General features: G+C 37.8%; 1 long non-coding RNA gene across 1 annotated transcript; it reads right to left on the bottom strand.

The window, feature by feature from the left end:
• Window positions 1–74: 74 nt before the first annotated feature.
• LOC106148418 lies at window positions 75–22,642 on the bottom strand. Its single transcript, XR_001233841.1, has 2 exons — window positions 22,565–22,642; window positions 75–309 (listed from the first exon to the last, which is right to left on the bottom strand). It is a non-coding gene; the product is annotated as an uncharacterized LOC106148418 (long non-coding RNA).
• Between the last annotated feature and the right edge of the window lie 853 nt (window positions 22,643–23,495).

Below are 23,495 nucleotides of genomic sequence, written 5' to 3'. Positions count from 1 at the left end.
AATAGATCTGTACCAAGGCTGCTTCCACTAGTTTGTCTCTGTGCAATCTTGGGAGGGTGAATTGAGGATTCACCTTTGGGAACAAGGGACTTTATTTTTCTTTGGGTCCAAGGGCACATCTGTAAGTAGTGGTTCCAGGCTAGGTAATGTCAATTACAATTCTGTCAGTAGCCTACTTTTCTTGAGGCGTTATGCAGCAATGGACAGCCTGTGCTGAGCAGGGGCACAGGCGTTAGATTCAAATCTGGTTCCACCACTTGCTCGTGAATGACTTGGGGTGAGTGATTTCAGTGGTCTCAGTTTCCTCATCTGTAAAGGGAACATAATAATATATACTTCAGGATTGTTCTGTTAATTTAGTTCATATAGATAAAAAGTGCTTACAGCTACATTCAAATTTAGATTTCATTGATGTGTAATTATCTAATGCTCTCAGCAACCCTCTGAAGTAGACTACTATTATCATTTTACAGAAGTGGGAACTGAGGCTTATCAGGACTAATTAACTTTCCCAAGGTCACACAGCCAATTAGGGATAAGGTTGAGATTTGAACCCCAGTTTGCCAGGTTCTTACACTCCTGCTACGTATCCTCCTACCATATCCAGGCTTCTCAGCTCAGCACTATGAACACTGGAGTCCAGATCATTCTGTTTAGCCACACGCCTGGCCTCTACTAGTAAGTACCAAAAACACTTCCCCACGTTACCTGTGACAACAAAAAATGTCTCCAGATTGGTGAACAAAACTGTCCCCCTAGTTGAAAATCACTGCACAAGATGCTCCCCAAGGTCATTTTCATAACATTCATTGCACAGGTCTTCTTCTACTGGAACTCTGACAAGGTGACTTTCTAGAGAGTGATGGCAAACCTTGTAGAGCTTTCAGTGATAACAAACAGCTAGTTGTGGCACACGTGCCATAGGTTCACCACCACTGCTCAAGGAGAACAGGGAAGTTCCTGAGACTATTCATCCCAAAACATAGACAAAACCTAGTAGATATTATGTTCCTGGGACTTGCCTACTTCACTCTCACAAGGTGGCAGCTAGTTCAAGTGGTACTTTATGCAAATTAAAGTGCACTGTATCAGTCAGGGTTTACTAGAGGAACAGATATAATACAAGATAAACAAATGTACAAGGAATTACAAGTTTGGCTTACAATGGTCAGCTACAGAGTTGGATGAGGAAGCATGCAGAGGGTGTCTGCACGCCGGAGATTGAAGAGCCCAGCCCTGGGCCTGGAGCTCGCTGCAGTGTCCGTGCAAGTCCGTATCAAAAGGCTGATAGGTCTGCGATGGAATGCTGAAGAACCTACGATGAAGGCCGGAGAGCCAACACCAGAAGGCTGAAGAGTCCAGACAGAAGCCCAACAGTCTGCACCAGAAGCCAGGAGACCAAGCTGAAGGTGAAGACCGGAGCTCCTCTGAAGAACCAGCAGCCAGGCCTTCCTCAATTCCTTTTTTATATAGTCTACCCACTCTGGGGAGGTGGGGGTGGTCCTCCACACCCACACCCTCTGCATGCCTGCCTCTTGCACAGGCTCAGGATGAATACAAAGTAAGCACCCTGGACCCCTTCTGAGTTGCATAGTTAACCTTCTAAACTTCTCAAATTAACACAATAAACAACATCCCAGAAGGGTAAGGGCTTGTCCTTTTCACCCCAAGAGGCAGAACTGCTGAGTTACTTAGCCAAAGCTCTAGACTCCCCAAGTTGGCGCAATGTATCAACCATAACATGCACACTCTCAACAAATTAATGCATTGAATATTTTTCATTTTTTAACATCCTTGATGTGTCTTACAGTCAATGTACATCAGGATTTGATTGACAGCATCTTGCATTTCTTAATTGTTTATAAACAGTGGTGTATTGTGCAATCAGTAGCACCCTAAACGTGATTAAACAAAATCTGCAAAGCCCCACATCCCCAGTCTCAACTCTGGAAAACATAAATCAGAAAAGGTCACCATCTCAGAACAGAAGCAGCCCAAAAGACCACGGCTCAGTCAGTGGGGTGAAGAAAGAATTCCCTCCTGGCAGTCACAGGGCGCAGGGCTTGAGGCCAGAGCATGGCCAACATTTGAGTCTCAGGTGCATTTGTGTAATAATATAAAGCTCATACAATGTGTGGCAGCCCTGCCAGCCTCACAATTGTCTGACCAGACACTAAGAATTAAAATACTCTCAGACACCACTGGATATCCAACAACTCCTCAAAATCACAAACAATTTCAAGCTACAATTTCTTGAAATGTTTTTTTTTTTTTCAAACGTCAACAAAGCAGAAATTTACTGACTAGAAATGCCAACCAATTACCTGCAACTCAAAGATAAATGAATAAACACACACATGCACACACACACAGTAAAGGGGGGAATGTTCCTTCCACAGGAGACAAATGTAGCAAAACATCTATTAATGTTGTTCCCTGAAGAAGAATGAGTTAGTATAAAACTGAGAAGGACAACACTCATGCATCTTTTCTGTCTTCATAAAATATAGCCTACTTAAAATTGATGTGATTACTTATGAAACCAAAGTTTCTCTATTTTTTCTTTTTTGATAGCTGTGCCTTAATATGCTTTAAATGTGTAATAAAAGTATAAGGAAAAAAATACATCTATTCAATGTGGCTGCTACAACATGTGCTGTAAAGCCTGAGTTCTATAAAGGTGAATTTTATGGCATTTCTTACGCCCATTCCTTCTACTTAGAGCTGCCCAACAGTACTGGTCAGAATTTAGTACTTCTCTCTCTCACCATTATCTCTGAAGAAAAGTGTCATGCTTTAACTTGCTGATCCCATTCCTGCCCCTTCCTTTTTCTTCCATCTTAGCTCCTAAAGAATGCCCCAGTTTCACTCATCTTTCCACCCCATCTCTCCTATACACACAGATGACCATCGAGGTGTAGCTCATCACAAAATCCACACATAAGTCACATTTCTAGATTCCCTTAGCCAAAAACAAGCTTTTACATTAATATGTTAAACAGTGGCTTTTGATCAAGTGGGATTAGCACACTGCAATTCGAGGCTAAATTTGTTTTTATAAATAAAGCTTTATTGAACACACCCATGCTCATTTGTTTAAGTATTGCCCATTCATGGTACTAAAGCAGAGATTTAATTGTCCATAAAGTCTAAAGCATTTGTTATCCAGCCCTTTACAGAAAAATTTTCCTGACCTCTGGGTCACAGCCAGATCTCCAAAGCAAAAATACTTGGGTTCACATCCCAGCTCTGGGACACAACAGGCCACACTGCTCTCCTCCCCAGGAATATCCATTCAAAGATGTTGATTGACTGTGATGGTTGCTGTACATTCCTAAGCTATAAAGAGAAGCAGTCCTTCACCCCTGCTCCATTTACCATTGCTCGTGATGAGACCTCAACACCGCTGCTCATGCTGCTACCCAACAACGATATGTAGCACATGGTCCTGTTCTTCATGCCTCAAGCTGCCTCTATAGTTGGAGGATCTGTAATCATCCCTTGCTGATGACTAAAAAGACTTCTTTCTTGAAAACAACTGTCACAGTACAGATTCCCCTAGAAGCAACCCCTGAGACAAGACTGGAGTGTAAACAATTTATCTGGGAGATAATCTCAGGAAACATCAGGGTGAGTAAAGCAAAGAATGAGGAAAACTGTTAGAAAATATGTGATCAAGAAAGTGACAAGGATGGACAACCACAACTTATTACTGATGAATCTTTGAACTACAGCATAGAACACATTTCCAATTCATTCTAGTGAAGATGAGAAAGAGCCCTCTCAAAGTTCTGTCCACCAATGCTAGTCATTGTCTCAAAGATGCTCCCAGGATGGGGGTATTCATTTCTAGTCTTCCCCACTTGCTAAGCAAGCATGCTCTGGAAACCAAGACTGAGCACTGGACAGATAAGTGGGGATGGAGATTAGAAATTGGACCAGAGTGCAATGAAATGGTTAAGACAAAGTGCCGTGGGCAACTACAGCATCAGACACAACAGGGGCCAAATCAGGGGCCCTCAGTGGATAGGGAAGATAGTATTGGAGTTAGTGGAGATTCAGATTTGATGTAGAAATTTAAATACACCTATTAAAGCTGCCATGTGACTGTTAAAAAAACAACTACTTTAGCAAAAGGCAACTAAAGCATTTGAGTTTGAACAGACGATATTTATTCTTCTGATAGAATTGCTCTGGGGTATTTAAAATAAGAGCAGCTCTCTACTTTCAAGATATTGTTAATGGCACTCAGTTGTCAATCAAGCTCTGTTTTCATTTCATTTGTCCTAGATGAAAATGTCCTCCTTTCTCTGCTCATAAGACATAGATCTCCTTGTTAGGGCTACAAAGCAATAATAGCCTTGTAATGATATGCCAAATTTTTAATATTTTATTGTCCCTCATGAGAAAACTAATACTTTTAGGTAGTTTGGTTTGCATTTTACAATGCAGTGAAAGACATTTTCAAGATTAAACCATTTCAAATTCATTCATTTTGTTGCCTTTCTTATTAATCCAGTCAAATAGTTCTTAAATATTTATTGTGTCGTTTGTTATAGGCAGGATGGGAGTGTTAAAAATTGTATGAGCCATAATTTCTGCCGTTAGTGAGTTTAAGGTGTTACAGTGAGCGTTCATTAATTTGGGCCTGCCCAACATCCTTCCAGTCCTTTTGGTGGTGGACCCTGGTTTCTTTTGAGGAAACTGTTCCCTCCTCTGCTTCGTACATATCCCAGTTCCAACACTGAAGCACACTGGTCAATCAGCTCTCGGCATCCTCTAAGATACAGGGATTGGTTCAGAGACAAGCACATGATCAAATTTGTCCTATCAGTGTGAACTCGAGAACTCAAACATTAGACCTTTTAACAAAAGCTGCTTTCTCTTTGTTCTATTAAACTTGAACTGGGAACGATTCAGGCTAGAGCTCCTGCAGCCATGTTGGTCCCATAAGAGGAGAGGCTATCTGAAAATGGAGGTGAAACATCGGAGCTAGAGGATAAGTGGGGGAAATGGAATATGCTGACACTGCTTGCCACTCTATACCAAACATTTACACCTCTCTAAACATTTTGGTGATGAATCCCAATAATTTGCCTTTTACCAGTAGGTCATCGGGGGCTAGATTTTCTGAAAAAAAAAGGGGGGTCTAAACAAACCAAATGTGAAATAAGGTAGCATTTAATGTTGGAGAAATTCAGGTGCTCATCAACATCATGAGACAGTAGTGGAATGTAGACACTGAAAAGTTAAATGTGTTCTTAGATATAATGACAAAAATATGAGTGTAGGATCACAGAGATGTGCTGTTGAGCTTGGTCTTGGCTGGACAGATGCCATCTATAATTTTTCTCTAGTCCTAGGTACTTCACCAGAAAAAACCTATTCACAGCAGGGAAAGCAAGAGAAGGTAGTTTGTGAAAACTATGTTATCAGAATAACTGAAATACATGAGTCATTTATCAGGAATAAAAAAGGCAGAAGGTATAATTTTATAGTTATCTGCACAGGTTTTTAATTGTCTAAATGGTTGGGACATTTTAAGAATCACTAAATCAATAATGCCTTCATTTTGAATGTGTTTCAAGTCACCCTTTGTCTTTTAACTTTGGTTAAAGGATTTAAAATTTGACAATTTGCTTTGCTGGTCTGTGAAAGAAGCCTAAAAGTAGAATTCGTCAGTGCTACCTGAAAGCTAATTCCATTACAGGCAATACTGGAGCAATGGATGTCACCCATTCATCCAGGAGTGCCCGCTCTCATTTATCACCAGCAGTAACAGTGCAGAAGGGGTTCTCCTGGCATCACAGTCAGATTCCTTAACAAACTGATACTTAAAGGAGCAGACACTATAACATAACAACAGCCAGATCAATGTGATCACTGCTAGGCCCGCAGCTCTTTAATCTTTGGAAACTAAATAGCACTTTTGAGTATTAGGGGGTTTATTTAACAAACAATTTTGGGTGTCTAATCAGCATAGGACATTGTGCAGGGAAAAGTCAAGGTGCTGGATGTATAATTCAGCAGGATATAATTTACGCTTAAAGAACTTGCCAACCGGGTTAACTGATGTTACATACATAAGACAAAACTATTTCAGAGAAAGCACCTAAGCAACATGAATGCCGCAAGTTCTCCTTCTCATGACCTATAGACTTTGCTAATGAACATGACAAACTTCACCTTAGAGTCAACTGCACCCTCAGTGTTTTTCTCAAGACAACTCTGAAGCCAGGTACTATATTATTAATTTTATTTCCTCAGTTTATTTCCTCAGTTGAAGTCTACTTGCCACACCTACATTGGAGTTGTAGGAAGGACAGATTGATAGTCACTGCAAAGACTAGGAAAAGGATTTAAACCGGCACCTGAACAGTAGCTAGAAACCACCATATGGGGATGTGAGCAACATTATGAGCTAAGAAAATAGAAAAGAAAGAGTGGCTGAAATCTGCAAGAATGGAGGTGAGGCTGGAAAGAGATAGTCAGAGCTTCAGATAGCAGTTAGCATTTGTAAGTAATCTGGAGGATAAAGAGACCCATCAGTGATACTACAACAGTGAAGTAAGACATTTTAGAAATATCATAGCTGGACTGCTAGGAAGAGCAAGAAGAATTAGAAATGAATGAAAATGAGTTAATCAGTAAAAACACACAGGGTGAAGGGTACCAAGGTCTGACAATAAAAATAAAAGGATGGCCATGTAGGGAAAAATGAAGCCTAAGATGGCTACACTTTGGTTCAGGCTGTGACGAGAAGGCGATGTTGGAGGCAGTGGGTTCTGTGTCGACAGAACTCCTCCAGCACAGGCATATGTCCTGATAGCCCGATGTAGATAATTCTGCAGCTAAAGTCGATTCTGGGTGGCACAGGTGCATAAACAAGGCCATTACTGGCAGCACATGGCCACTGCTGTGTAGTTTGTTACAAATGTAGACTGCCAGTAGAACTGGCCAGGGAGACTAAATGGCTGAGGAAAACAGAGAATGTGCAGTGGCAGCTAAGAGCAGCTGGGAGCCACAGGAGGGGCCAAGGACTGCCATGAGTGCACAAGGCTGAATGGCACCTGAGAATAAAAGATGTTTAACCCAGACCCCAGCTCTGCAGCTCTTCATCAGGCCACCCAAATCGCAAGCAAACCTACCCAGCCTGAGCTGGTGACAAGAAAGCTATGGGGAGAGGCTTCAGGAAGGAAAAGGGACAGCAATGATGATGAACTAGACCTTGAAATGGGAGGATGAGGAAGGACCAAAAGGAGGTCATGATTCTGAGACTTTGAGTTTGAGTGAGTGAGGAGGTAGAGAAGAAATAGAGAGGCCTGAATCTCTTTGGAATGCATTGACCTCAAAATATAGGGAGAATATCTTGATACATCTAGGTAGAAGCTGCAAAGATAGACCTGGGGTTTGGCAGGGGATTGAAGGTGGAGACGTGGAGGTGATAAGTCCAGTCACAAAAAAGTAGGAACTTGGTGTACATGAGAAGCAGGTACCAAGGGGCAACATGAAAGTGTCCCAAAGGAAAAGAGGTTTTCATTAAAATAAGATCTTTCTTATAAGCAAACTCCTACAACAGCCTATAACAGGCACTGACTCTCAGTATGAACATCTAGCGGTGACCACCAGAATCATTCATTTCATGAATCCAGGGACCTCAAGGTAGAAAGAACTTCCTGGGACAAATCAGCTAGCAGACTACATAACTACAGACTCAGCTCTAAGCCAAATATGAGGCCAGGTGAAAAGAAGCATTTGCTGATGCAAATGCAGATAAGAGAAAATACACTTTAAAAATATTAACAAAATCATATGGACAAAACAATTCATCTGCCCACGGGGACGGGTCATCAGAAAATGCTACCCAGGTGAGAGATTCTTCTTGGATTTTCAAGGCCTCAGTATTTAACCTGGTACAACTAAATCCATGTGGAGAAACTGATGGATAGATCAATAGATGAAGTATACATTTGTTGATGATAATGATATGGAATAATTTTTAACATATTCATGTCATAATCTTGCCCTTTTCACTCCCAAATAAAGAAGAAATTGAGAAAGTGAAAATCCCTTTACTTTCTATATTCTGCAAAAAAAGATATTTCAGTTACCATAAATCTTTCCAATCTTTGGGACACTGGAAGAACTATAAAAGAAAAACAAAGACAAAACCATTTACATGCTGCTTCTTATAAAGAGAAGACAGAGTTAATGAACAACACCGCTCATCCTGGCAAAACCCTGCTCTGTATGGGATAGATGGAATAGAAGTAGAATACCAGAATGAGGACAAGCTTTTCCTAGTCATAGGAATGAATGCCAAAATGATGCTGGGCTCAAACCAGGAAACACAAAAAGACCAGCATGTCATCCTAAATTCTGTAGAAGATCCAGGCTAAGATTAGGATCATGGCTTGAATGTAACATATGACAAAACAGTCATTTTAAGGGCTTCCTTGTATTTCTAGCCTTCTTTAAGCTAAGAGTATGAACCCTGTGACAAGCTCTTGGCAGTGAATGGTAAATGGTTATGGTACACTGTTATGGTTGATACATTATGTCAACTTGGGGAGTCTAGAGGTTTGGCTAAGTGACTCAGCAGTTCTGCACCTTGGAGTGAAAAGGATATGCCCTTTCTGCTCCAGGATGTTGTTCATTGTGTCAATGTGAGAAGCTTAAAAGGTTAACTATATGATTCAGCAGGGAGCCAATGTGCTTACTTTGTATTCATCCTAAACCTGTGCAAGAGGAGTGCATGGAGATTGTGTGAGTGCTACATGCCCCCTGGGTGGGGGTAGCCTGTTTACAGTGCAAGGGAGGGAAAGAGGCTGCTTGCAGCCATTCCCCTCTCTAATTCTGTCTTACTTTTCTCTCATTGTTGAGACAAAATACCCAATGCCCAAAATGAAGGAAGGAAAGGTTTATCTAGCTTACAGTTTGTGGAGGCTTCAGTCCATACTCGGCTGGTTCTGAGGCAGAGTGGCACGTGGCACAGGGCTACTGTTCATGGCAGCAGAACACAGCAAAGCAACAAGAGAAAAAGGGGGGGATGGTGGCAAGCAGCCTCTTTCCCTCCCTTACATTGTAAAAGGCTACACCCACCCAGGGGGTGTGTAGCAGTCACACAATCTCCATGCCCTCCTCTTCCACAGGCTCAGGATGAATACAAAGTAAGCACCCTGGCTCCCTGCTGAGTCACACAGTTAACCTTCCAAACGTCTCACATTGACACAATGAACAACATCCTAGAGCAGGAAGGACATGTCCTTTTCACCCAAGGATGTAGAACTGCTGAGTCACTTAGCCAAACCTCTAGACTCCCCAAGTTGACACAATGTATCAACCATAACATACATGGTCCTTCTAGACTGGTACAAATAAGAATTAGTGTATTACTTCTAACTGTCTCTTCTCTTCCTAATAATAAGAAATTACAAATTCTAGATATTACAGTTAACAAGATGAAAGAGGCTGTACAAGTAAGCAATCTAACTCTGATATTTTATACCACTATGATGTCTGGGTTTATTTATTATTGCAGCATAGCCTAGTATTTTTCTTACCAATACCTAGTATCTCCCTGGTCATAAACTCATTACAATTATGATAGTGATATTAAATAAATTTTAAAGAGACCTAGTTCTCACTCTCTTATTGTTCACCTTCCAATTTAATTTTATCATTTCTAAAATATATAAGCACTCATGCTGTTTTATTATCAGATATCTGTCTGTGTATACACATGTATAATCACATTCATAATACAAATGCAAGGCAGAAAAAGCAGAGAAGATATGAGTGCCCATATTTATATAAATAAACCATGTTTGTTTCCTCACAGGCACTGTATTAGAGGATGATATGTTTTAGACATCATTTTCAGAGTAACAAAGCACTTACAAAAGCAATAATAGGAGGCACTACTGATATTACATACATGCATGAATAAGAAGCTGGCATAAAGTTTAGTATCCTGTTTTCAAGACAGTCCATTTAATTTCAAAGAACACTTGTAGAGCTAGCTTGGAAGATAGATTATTTTTATTTCAGTTGCTTTGGGGGTAAAATTTAACTACCTTCTCATTTTTTTTCTATTAAAAAAGGATACATAAAAAATGAGAAAACTTAATTTTTTTCAGCCCTCTAGCATAAGAATTAAGGATAGTCAGGAACACATAGAAAAGTTTTTCTAAAAAAAAGGAAAGAAAAGGCTTTTGGCTATTATATTGTTACAATTTATCAGTACTGTCCCATAAAATTTTTATGTGACATCTCAACATGTAATAAAAAGAAAGTCATAAGTTTAAAATGAAACTGTCCCTCTAGTTCTCTTCTAATCAGTCTACACGTGAAGCTGTGGCCAATATTGTACATGAATTTTAATGAAAAATAGAAGGTAGGCTCAAAGGAAAATGACAACGAATAAAGGGAGAAATATTATATTCTAACCAAAACCATGGCTCATTATACTATTCCCAAGGACTAATAGAAAGTCTGTATTAGCCTCACATAAAATATTGTAAAAATCACAAATATTTTTGTTTCCCTTACTGATCCATCCATTTCTTTCATCTTTCCTCCAGCCACCCATCTGTGCATCCACCCACCTATGCATCCAATCATTTCATTCATTCAATATTCAAGTAATCTATGAAATGCAATGTGGTACTTTCAAGAACTTGATAAAGCATCCTGTAAATAAATTGAGAGTAATGCTAAAGGAGGTAGGACAGATGCCAAAAAAGGGATGAAGCTGGAAAGAGGGAATGCCACCCTCCTGTAGAGAGTGAGATGCTGATTACAGAGAACATGGAAGGTGGAAATAAAGCCAGGAGCACTTCTATTCACAGATGAAGTCTAAGAGGAAAGCAGCACCACGAATAGTCATGCATCACAAAGCAGCTTTCTTATATTGTTTTCTTAAAATAAAATAAAAATCATTGTTTGAAACTTTTTTTCTATTTTTGTTAAGCAGAAAGTTCCACAATGCCTTTCCGAATGGGACCTGCAATCAAAATCCCCTCAGCTTGTCTGTTCCCATTTTTCCAATCTCTCAAGATAACTGCTGTTTAAAAAAACTGAAAAAAAAAAAAAAAACAAAAAAAAAAACAAAAACTGGCAGAACACTTGAACATTAGCTTATGCTGCAGTCCAAAAAGGTGGCATTTGGTTAATAGCAGCAATCAGGTGTTATTCATATCAGACACTGTGATTTCATTTCACACCGGGTTTTGCTTTTCTCATGACAGTTACAGTTATCCCTCACCACTCTGCCCCACTCTTTCCTACTGAGCAGTGTATACACATGGGTGCTATTTCAGAGAGCTCTGAGTGACTATTGTGGCATTCCCGCTCTTGTCTCCTATTCTCTGCTTCCTTTGTTTAACTCCAGGGAGACCCTGAGCTGGGAATTCTCTTCACTAGGGTGGCAGGCTCATCTCCTGTTTTCCCATCAGCTGCACCAGTATTTAATCAAGGGAGCTAATCAACTGTGAAGCTCCTAGTGGATGTCAGGAACATTTCCTGTGTGATGATTGATGAATCTAACTTTGGATTTAATGCCTTTATTCAAAATTTGACAACAATAGAAGCGAGATTAATAGAAGCGAGATTAACCATATATATTTTCACCATCTGCGTTATACAAACCGGTAAAAGCAGTTCTCTCACAGCAATTTACCATAGTAGTGGTACTAGAGATGATTTTAGGCAATGTCTGAACGATTTTCATTCTAATAACTATATATATTTTAATGGCATCAATGTGAGTCTCCTATTTAGTATGACAAATGCTCTTTTTTAATGAGTGTTCATGATAAAAAGTAAATTTCTCTTTCTGTAAAAATTTAAATTAAAATGAGTTCTCAGTGTGGACATGCACATGTGTGTGTTGAAGGGGAAGTATATACTATCCCCCTTTCCTGCCAAAAACCAAAAACACTTATTGAATCATCCCTGCCTCCTTCTACCTCTATAATTTATTCTCTCCCTTAAAATAAAAATGAACAAAATTCTGATTGTCCAGGGACAATCCCTTCAGGCAACTGTTCCTCACCCTAGATGACAACCACCCCATTGGAACTATGCTGTAAGTAGGAATCCAATCTGACCATTTAATCCTGATCTCCATAGGCGTGCTTTCTTTAGTGTCTTATTTCTTCCCTCCTATTTTCCTTCCATTTTTGATTAATCAATAGTGCTTCTTAGTATAATCTCAAAAGAACATCTTGATAGATTGCAACCATTAAGAACTTTTCCACAGAGAGATGTACTTGAAGTGTTCATCAGGTTAGGAGAAGGAGGGAGAAGGAGGAGTTCTTAACAGTTATAATAGAAGAAACTAATAAGACTAAAATATCCATTTCAACTCAATGGGGATTTTTTTTAATTATTAAGATCATAAGACAACAAAATTACATTATTACACTATAAAACTGAGCAAAATGCAGGAAGATCTTCTGCATAGTAATAAGTAACCATATTATCTTAATTTTTTAAATCTTCATTTAGTCCCCAGTAGCAGTAATTTCCTGAAAATACAGAAACCTCAAAACTTATTCTCTCTTAGAAATTCTTTCTCCCTCTGTATTAAATTTGTTTTCAATGTTCACTTGAGTCTACTCAGGAAGTGTCCTAATTAGAAAGTGGTTAGAATTTAAATATGTACTGTGCTCATCTTGTTTAGGAAATGTCATCAACTGTTCTCTGTAAAATTATTAGAATTGCTACTGTTTCTATGAAAAAGACTCCTTACTGACATCCCATCTTTATGACTTATCAGTCACTTTTGATTACTAAAACCATCATATTGTTCCTTCAGGCTCAGTCATGTTTATGTCAAAGCATCAATTTCATATTAAATTCTAGACTGACCTCTTTCTCTTGTCTCCTCAAATGTATTGCTCAGTTTTGGGTTGCTGTAACAAAATATCTGAGATTGCATATATTATAAAGAAAAAAGGTTTCTTTAACTCACATTTCTGGTTTGGGAGCATGGATCCAGTGTACTAGTGAGGACCCCGTGGCTGCATCACAACATGGCCATCACGGTGAAGCTCATGCAGGAAGGAGAGAGCTCACAGCAATGCACTGACCAAACCTACTCTTTTTTATTATAACAATTCATTCTTGAGGGAACTTGCCAAGTCCAGCATTAATCCTTTCAGGAGTGGTGGCTTTGAAAACCTAGTCACTTCCCATTACGATCCACTTCTTAAAGGTTCCCAACCACACTGAAGATCAAGCTTCCAACACATGAACCTCTGGGGGACAAATCACATCCAAACTACAGCTCAAGTAGAGACTAAAGCAGGAGCTCAAGAAAAGAGGAATGTGGGAGGGCAGAAGGTTTTTTCCCATTCCTGCTTTCCTCATGATTGGTGCTGAAGTGGAGAAAGTAAGGTGGAAAACAGATATTTCATTTTGTGATTACCCAATTGTTGAGCTGAGCCTTCTCCTTGGCTGCCTACAGCTACTCATACATTGCTTTGTCCCCAGACCTGAAGACCATGAGTTGTGGTTCCAATAGGTTCTTGTGCTAGGGGTTCCATCTACTCCCTGTCTAACAAGCCAAGGCTTCATTCTTGAACATGATATTTAAGGCCCTTCACAGTCTGATCCAGACCTCTTTCCTATCTCAACTTCTGCCATCCCACTCCAGAACTCTGCTTCCCAGCTTTAGAAAACATTTATTTGTTTGTCAAATATGTCATGTTCTGTCTGGCTTCTAGACTTTCCCACTTGTCTCATGCACACCAAATCAGATTGCCCATCCCCTCTTCTTCGCTTTCGACACTCTTATTCATCTAACCAGGTTGTGTTAAGATGGCTCAGGCATCCAGGCAGGTGGAGGATGAGGGATACTCCTGGTTCAATGAGTTCCCTGGAATTCTGAAACAAAAGTCCCTGTGGCTACAAGATTTAAAACCAAGAAAAGGATGAAAATATCCAAAGTTCCATTATCAGTCATCAAGACACAGAGGTGATAATTTTCTTTCTGATTTTAGTACTTTATTTAATTCTGCTATAACTCTTCTAAAAGCCAATTTCAAAATAGCAATAGCTCATATAAAAAAGCCATCCAGCAAATACTTCCCATTTTCTTCACAAGCCTCATAATTATTCCCACATAAATGATATTATGTTCTTAAAACAAAGCCAATAAATCCTTAATTGTCTCACTGGATATTACTTCCTTGATAAAATTTACACACTACTACATATATGTATGCACACATAATACACATGTGTGTGCATATTATTTGCACAGACATGTGTGTATGTATATGCACACATTGTGCTCACATGCACACACCATTTACATGTGCACCCATCATGCTGCATACATAAATGCACACACTACCTATACAAATGTACACATATTGGAATTCCAACAGGATAGATTTAATATGTTGACTTATACATAATTGTTCAAGAATACAAAAGGATCCTTCACACCAAAACAAAACATAAAAGAGATATTAAAATACCACATCCTGTACCAAAAAATAAAGTAGCAGAAAAATATTCGAGGTTTTCATATCTAAATCAACAGTCTTTTTTAACAGGAGGAAAGAAAATTTATAATTGTCTGGAACAGAATTTTCTATTGTGTTATTTATCTCCCCTCTTATTTTAAAACAAAGACAACATGTAAAATAGTCCAAAAGTTTAGAAAAAATATTTGCTGTAATTGAATGAAATATTTCTGGTCCTTTCTAAAATAACCATTATGGTCTCATTATGATATTTTCAGAGAAAAAGATACAAATTAAAAATTTGTTTGAGCTCTTTCCTTCCCAGGAAGGTTTTAAAGAATTTCCATAATGAGCTCTGGGGTGGCAACAAGGTAGATACCCCACAAGAGACTCAGTAAACGTATGCCTTCAAGTGACTAGAGCTCCCCTGACCTGGGACACCAGATCCTGAAAAGAGCAGGTCTGGGCATGCTGAAAAACTAGACAAATCTCTGCTCTTCAGCCCACACATTTTTCCTATTGTGCAACTGGGCAGTTTCTTCTATCAAAGCCAAAAGCAGCATAGATTTTTAAATTTACTTAAAATTCATTCAATTTTGTATTTGAGGTAAACAGATTAAAAGGAAATATAATGGCTGGGTGGATTTATATGAAGCAGGAGAATAAAAATTGGCTATCATCAGCTTCTGGAAATTTACATTATAGATATTTTCTTTCTCTTTTCCATTTTTAATCAAGATCTGAAGTATAAATAAGCATATGGACATTCACACAGAAAAAGTTGCACAGTATGCATTCAAAATCTGTTGTAATAATTGTTGTGACTCCCCTCTACTGCAGAGAAATGTTATACAATCTCTTAAAATTATTACTTCCATTCACAAATTGCTCATGTGGGTACATGTCTTAAAACATAAATAAAACAGACATCAAATTTGATGGAAGTTTGGATGGCCTGGATCTTGTATAGTTAGAAATTATAATCTGAGACTCAATGGTGAGCAAAGTGCCAGCTCTGACAATTGCTAAAAACACTATTTAGAGTAGAAAATTGGCCTCTGTTGATCTTAAGTTTTTATTGTAAGTTTGGAGAAGAATTGGGTGTTTTCAAATCATTTTGAACTAGTTGAGAAACCCTTTACTCAAGTCAAATCTTATGCAAACCCTCTGCTTGAAAGGAAGAAGTGAGACAGGGAACCATCTATCCTGAGGAAGGACCCATGGTTTCCAATTGCCAGAGGTGCAGCAGGTAACTATCCATAACCTTCCAGTCCATCCCCCAATATCTGGATTCTAGAGACAACAGCCCAACCAAATCCAGCCCACTGCCTCTTTTTGTAGGGGAAAAAATGTTTCATTGGAACACAATAAGCCCACTTGTTTGCATAATGTGCATTATCAATGCTACAAAGGTAGAGCTGAGCAGTTGTGAAAAGGACTAATAGATTGACTCTGTTTTTCAACAGAAAAATTTGCCAACCTCTTCCCTAAATGCTTCTAACTTGCTCTTTGCTCCTACACAGCATTCAGTCAATGCTAGCATTTTCCCCATCAGCCCATTCTATACTTTTTAAAGGAGTATCAAGTTACAGTTTGGAATACTTCCCCAATAGCAGGTCAATCCAACAATATTACATGGGTGATGAAAAGAAAACAGGGTAGATGGAGTTTCAAATAATGTGTACCAGTCATTATTCTGACCATGTAATTGATACATGATGTAATGCTATCAAATCCTTTCTAGCTGAGCATTGTCCCAACCCAAGGACTTTCAGAAAAAGGTCTAAGTAGGACCCTCAGGCGACTCAGGTCCCAATCTGCTCACCACTTCAGTTATTCCACTAGGCGAAACACAGGGCCTTCATCTACAATTTATGGACAAAAAAAGATAAAAATCATGAGGAATGAGAGAGTCTACAAAAAGAATACTGATTGCCTAAGGTCAATAAAAATCAAACAAAATAATGAATCTAGGTATTTAATGCAAAATTAAGAAAACACCAAAATGAAAATAGAATATTAGTGATAGCACAAGCCTGGGAGATCAGAGCTCTTAATAAATGAAATAGTATTTATACTTTAAATTGGGTTTTACTACTGTGTGTAGGATTCTCTTACCCATCACTTAATGTGAAGAGCACAGGTTTTTGGCCACTGTTTAATGATTAGGTTGTCATAAACCATGTCATGCCGCCCCATATTTTTTTAATAAGATGACACTGTTACTGCTTTTATTTCGTAATTGCAGTCTCCTGACAAGTGCATGTCTAATATCTGTCACTTTACAATCTACTGAGAGAGGGGAGAAATTCTCCTAAGTATAGATACTTCAAATACTTTACCATCTCATCTCAAAATGCAGAGTTTTTAAAACAGTCAGTGAGGGGTGCTGAATTGCCATTCTGATGCCAGATGAGGTTGTCAAGACCCCTAATGGGGCAGGGGAAAATATATATGTATCTTCCTTTAACTATGTATGCAGAATTAGCAACTTTATCTTCATTGCATTTCAATGAATCATAGGAGCAGCTCTCTACTTGGATTGATTGGCAATTATTTCTGAGACCCTATAATTATCAGGATGACTAATTTAATGAGCACCATGACCAGTCAACATTCCTCCCAGCAGGGTGTGTGGCGAGGCTTGCTAAAAACAAAGAAGGGTGACTTCATATTAAAGTCAGTGGGGTTTTTTTTGCTTTTGGTTTTGGTTTTGTTTTTTTTTTTTTTTTTGCTACTTGTGACTTGGTCATATTTAGTAAGCCAAAAATGGTACTTTTTCTTCTCACTCCTCTGGGTTCACCCAGCCATTCTGTCACTCAATCCTATGTGTGACCACTCATGTAATCATAGTGTTGGTGGATTATGGTGTCAGCTATTTCTCTCTTGGCATGGCCACACTACTAGACTGGGAACTCCTTGAGAGCTGAAAAAAAGTCTTCTTTATACATAAGCCTCATCTCTAACATAGCACCTGGGACACTTTAGGTTTTAAATGTTTGTTGAGTTAACTTATGCATGGCTTTGCTTAGCCTGACAAAGCCCATGCAAGTTAAGGTCTGTTGTGCCAAACTATAAAAATCCTACAGGTTGAAATCATCAGTGAGCTTCTAGATAGGGAAGAAACCCCATCCCTCATACCCCCACCACTGTGGGAGCAACGAGGAGCCTCAGTTGCTTTGGTGAGCTGCTCAGGAGGGGAGAAGCTCCACCCCCAGCCCTGCCATCATCACAGGAGTGACTGTGAGCCTCGGGAACCATGGTGAGCCATGTGGGAGGGGAGAAATCCTACCCAATACCCCTCTGCCATCCAGGGAGTCTCAGTCTGGAGAATTCTGGTGCCTGGCCCATACTCCTACAATGTAAGTCAGGCATCCAGCACAAGAAGTGCAAGTGACACGGCAATCATCTTGTCTGGAGGAATCCAGGGTAAATGCACCCTTGAAGGGGAAATATTTTGCATACAAACTCTTAATTTATGATCAGTTCTGTTATATAACTACAGATTTGGCTCCTATGGTTTAAAGTACAAAATCAATAGTACCACAGTTTGTCAATTTCTAAGTTGTACTTAATGCTATCATTATTGCTAATTGTACTACTGTAGCTAGGATGTTATATCTGTGCTGATCAGTTGTTCTCCCATAGGTACCAATACTGGGAAGCTGTGGGGTCCTAACCTCACCAAAGCCCTACACCAAAACACTGAGGACTGAGCCAAACAAAAAACAACATCCCACTCTCAATTAATTGGGAGGGTAAGATCTTGGGACAAACCAAGAATCTCATACACACAGAAGAGATCCCTAAGTACAGATGATTATTGGAAAGGCCTTGATATTAGTGATATAGCTACCTACTAACAAAACTTGCAAGGACCATCACAGAAAACAAAATTAAAATATTTTTGAAATACAAAATGTCAAGAGGAAAGAGCAAAATGCAATCTCAGAATAAATCCAGGAGACATTGACATAGAAAAAATGGGAAGTCATACATCTGAAATTTCTGAAATGATAGCAACTGAAGTAAAGAAACAACTCCATCAACTATGGAATAAATCAGATCAAAAATAAGCTGTTAGGTAAAAAAGAAATGATAACCATAGTGAAAGAATTGCTCAGCATATCTAAAGAAGACAAAAAAGTAGAGGAGCACAGAAAATGATGGAAACATTGAATGAATAAAATAAGAAAGAATTCACATGCAAGAAACACATTCAAAGAGATATCCAGGAAATTAAAAATTCCATTGAAAGCTGTCAAAACTGCTTGAACAAAAATGAAGGTAGACTTTAAGACCTTGAATATAGCACTGCAGCTAGCAATCATGAAATGAAAGATCTCTTTAAAAAAGGAAGGAATCAGGAAGTAACAATTCAACAGCTGCAAGATGATACAAAGAAAAACAATATAAGACTGATAGGTGTGCAAACACAGGAGAAGTCAAAACAAATGACATTAAAAAGCTATTTGCTGAAGTAATAGAACAAAATTTTGGAGCATGGGGAAAAAATATGGCATACAGTAACTGAGGCATATAGAACTCCAATTAGCCATAACCAAAACAAATCTACACCCAAACATATAATAATCAAGATCTCAGAAATTCAGCAAAAGAATAGAATATTAAAAGCTGTGGGAGAAAAGAAACAGATCACCCATAAAAGAAAGCCCATCAGAATCATGGGACACTTTTCAACAAAAAACCATCAAGTCAAGAACAGCTTTGAGCAAAGTATTTCAGGTCCTGAAAGAAAATAACTTACAACCCATATTGATGTACCATACAAAACTATCTTTCAAAATTAATTGAAAAATAAGATACTTTCATGATGAATTGAAGAAATTCATGACTATGAAACTAACCCTATAAAGAGTACGAAAGATATTCTACAAAGACATAAAAATAACCATAATTTCAAGAACAACAATAGAAAGGAACCACAAAGTAGAGCAAGCAATTAAATAGAGGGGAAAGTTAGGGAACCAAAAGCAGGAAAATAACATGACAAATATAAGCCAACACATATCAGTTATAGCCATAAATGTAAATGGCCTTAATTCACCAATCAAAAGAAACAGACTGGCAGAGTGGATCAAGAAACAAAATCCAACAATATGCTATATACAAGAATCACATTTCACTCAAAAGGAAATTCACACACTGAAAGTCCAAGGATGGAAAACAATACTCCATGTGACAGGAACCCAGCAAAAAGCAGGAATAGCTATTCTGTTTGCAGACAGTGTGAACTTTAAACCAAGAATGATCAAAAGAGATAAAGAAGGTCATTACATACTTCTTAGGGGAACACTGCAAGAGGAAAACAAGAATCATAAATATCTATGCACTAAATACAGGAGCACTCAACTATATAAGTGGACATCTTGTTTTGAAAGTCTATATTTTTTATTTTTTTATTTTTTATTCTCTTTAAAAAAACAACAAGTAAAGAAAATACTTAAGGCTTACAGCCTGTTCAACCTCTCTTTGAACAACTCAGTTTTGGGGTTGCAGAATAAGAGCAGCCATAGACAGTATGTAAACAAATGACTGTGAAAATGTTCCCATAAAATTTTATTTACAAATCAAGTCATTAATTAGATTTTTCTGAATAGCTCTGCTTTTCTGATTCCTAATATAAATCAGAAACACAGGGGACTGGGGATTTAGCTCAGTGGCACAGCATCTGCCTGGCACGCGCAAGGTCATGAGTTCGATTCCTGGTACCAGAAAAAAACCTAAATAAATAAATAAATAAATAAATCAGAAACATAAAATAATAAAGCTTAAGGAGAATAATACAGTAAGGTTTCTATAGACACTGGTATACGCAAAGAGCACATACCTGATTATAAAACATAGCTACCATTCAGTAAACTATTTTGTAAGTGTATTACACAAGATTAGCATTATGAATAAGGAGACACTATGCAACAATAAAATGAGCAAATCATAGCTGCTAATGCAACGTGAATATGCTCAATGTGTTATAATGTTAGTTAAGGATACAGCATACAAAAGTAATCACAAAAAATACCATTAAGGAAAAGAAAGTAAAGAGGCAAACTACAGGGTAGGAGAAAATATATCATTATATAATGAATAAAGGCAATCTACCTATTAACCCATTACACACACACACACACACACACACACACACACACACACACCTGTATCTCAGCAAGAAAAAGACAAGCCAAATAGAAAAATGGAAAATAAGAAGAGTAAACATTTCACCAGAAAATATACCCAAATGGCCAATTAATGTGAAAATATAATCAACTTCATTTTTAATCAAAAATACAAATAACACTGCATAACAACTAAAATGTAAAAATATAAAGATTGCAGTCCAAGTATTGTGAGGATGTTGACTAGCAGAACCCCCTCTAGAAGTGTGGATTGTCTTATCCCTTTGGAAAATAGTTTGTCACTCTTATATTGAACATGTATTATAGATGACATCTAAGAAAAATGCACAGCCAAAAGCAACAAATATGTATTAAAGAATGTGCATAACAACATTATTTGCTACCAGATACAGCCCACATCTACCAACAGTAAGATAGATATCCATACAAAGGAACATTCTCCAGAAATGACATGACAAAACCACAAGTACATTTACCACATGGGTAGAGTTCACAGGCCTGATATTGATAAGCATAGGAGCACATGCAATATCATTTCATTTATGCAAAATGAGACAAAACATAGACAACAATTACCATAGAAATCAGCCTCCTGGTCATGATTAGGGGATAAAAAAAGATTATAAATGAGGCAATCAGGCTCTGCAGTTCTATTTATTTCTTGACCTGTAGTTACATATGGATTTGCTTAATGACTGTTTATTAAGTGGTATATTTATGTGTGTGCACTTTTCTGTACTTGGTCATGCTTTGTAAATTTTTTAAAAGGTTTTAAATTATGTGGCACTTGCCATCTGTAAATAAGAGATATTTAAAACTTGCAGGGCATAATGCCAATTTGTCATAAAGGCACAACATCGTGGGTGTATAACACCTATGTTTATTCTTTAGAATATTTCTATTAATTTTAATCTTATGAGTTTTATTATATCAAAAATGAGTACTTAACAGAAAAAAATCAAAAAATAAATTATTGAATTTTTAATATTTTAGTGTTCATACAAAAAGCATCAAAATTTTCAACATTGACTGTTTTTTGGTGTACAAAGTGTAAAACAAAAAAAAAAAGAAAGAAATTCCTTTGTGAACTTCAATGAAAGTACCAGTAGGACTTTACCAAAAAAACTTTACTTCAATTATCACACCTAGAGAAGTCTTCACACATGACAGCATCACTTTCCATACACATGTGTCCATTACTCTGACATCACATGTGTTTTTACTCTCCTGGCCTTTTGTAGGACATACTTAACATCTTGCTGGCCTTGCTGCTTTGTCAGAAGGTTCTTATAATATTATATAATGTGTAGTTAAGAGGAACATAAAATATCAATAAAATAAACTGTTAAATTCTTAATATCTATTGCACATTTAGAATAAACATCAACATTTTCACATCAGTTGGGAACTTTTACAAAACTTAAAAGATAACATCACAAATAAATGCCTATATGAACTACAATGAAAATACCAATAGAAGTCTACAACAAAAATAATCCTTGCTTCAATTGTCACATCCGAGGCAGTTTTCACACATGACAACTTCATGCTCCATGTACATTTCCACATTGATAGCACATGTGCTTAGGTTTCCTTTCCTATGTGGCAGGGCATTCTTTTCACCTTTTTGTATTCCCATTCTGTCAACAGCTTCCTACTATACTGTATAATGTGAACTTAGCAGGAAAATAAGTTATCAATAAAATATCAAATATGTAATGACTACTTAAAATAGACATCAACAGTTTCACATCAGATGTTTACTTGCTTTAAAAACTTAAAAGATAACATCAGAAATAAAAACCTATGTGGACTACAATGTAAGTACAAACAAAAGTCTGCCACAGGAGTCATCTTTTCTTCAACTATCATACCCAAGGCAGTCTTCACACATGAAAATTGCATATTCCATAAAAAAGCATCACTTACACTGATGGTACAGATGGTTTGTCTTCCTGTCCTTTCCTGCAGAGCACAGTTGACATCATCTTGGTTTGCTGTTGTCATAGTAGGTCTTTGTGATGCTGAGCCTGTTTGTTTACCTGTCATTAGCTCACCAGTGTGCTCCACAATTTTTTGGCATAGTTCCCTGAGCAAAAACATTTCATTTTTCCTGTGCTGTAAATGATCTGTTATGAGTTCCAGTTCTAATATTTTAAGAACACTTCATGATATTTTGCACTTATTATTTTATTTGTAAACTATCAAACTATTTATGCCACACATGGTTAGGATTGGGTAAAATACAACCATTAGCCAATGCTTTGTGTTTCAAGTGATGTCATAATTACTGCATAACTCATTAACAACATCTCCTCTGCCTTCGGTTTTGTTGTACAAAGTTTCCAGCTCAGGCTTCTGTTTGGTTGAGGTTTCCCTAACAATATTTCCATCATGGTTCAATGTTGACATCAACAATACCAGTTTGTTTTTCTCTGCCACATATGATGCCAATGTTATATCTTTCTGAAATCCAAAAATTGTACTATCCAATTCTTTGTTTTGAAATTGCAATATAATATTCAGAATTTCTGCTTTGTTACTGTGTACAATTCCTGCACTGGTCAACTTGTTCTGTGTTAGCAAATGTAACAGAAATTGGAAACTGGTAAACCAGCTGTGAAATGTCACATTTTGATTAGTTTGGGACATGGAACAAGTCTGTTCACAATGGCATTTAGCATATTACTATAGGAATAAGAACCTGGTGTCTATGTTCCAGGATATATTTCTAAATAGAAAGCATAACTCACAGGATAATGTCAATTTAGGTGCTACTAGACTCTCACTTAGCATTGATCAGTCTCAATAGTGCACGTAAGGCACAGTATTCAATATAGTACACAGCCAGGTGTGGTGG

The sequence above is a fragment of the Chinchilla lanigera genome, unplaced genomic scaffold, assembly GCF_000276665.1.
Source record: "Chinchilla lanigera isolate Chin_1 unplaced genomic scaffold, ChiLan1.0 scaffold00020, whole genome shotgun sequence".
Classification (NCBI taxonomy): Eukaryota; Metazoa; Chordata; class Mammalia; order Rodentia; family Chinchillidae; genus Chinchilla; species Chinchilla lanigera.
Note: the sequence above shows the minus strand (reverse complement) of the source record. Positions and strands in the feature narration are given on the sequence as shown.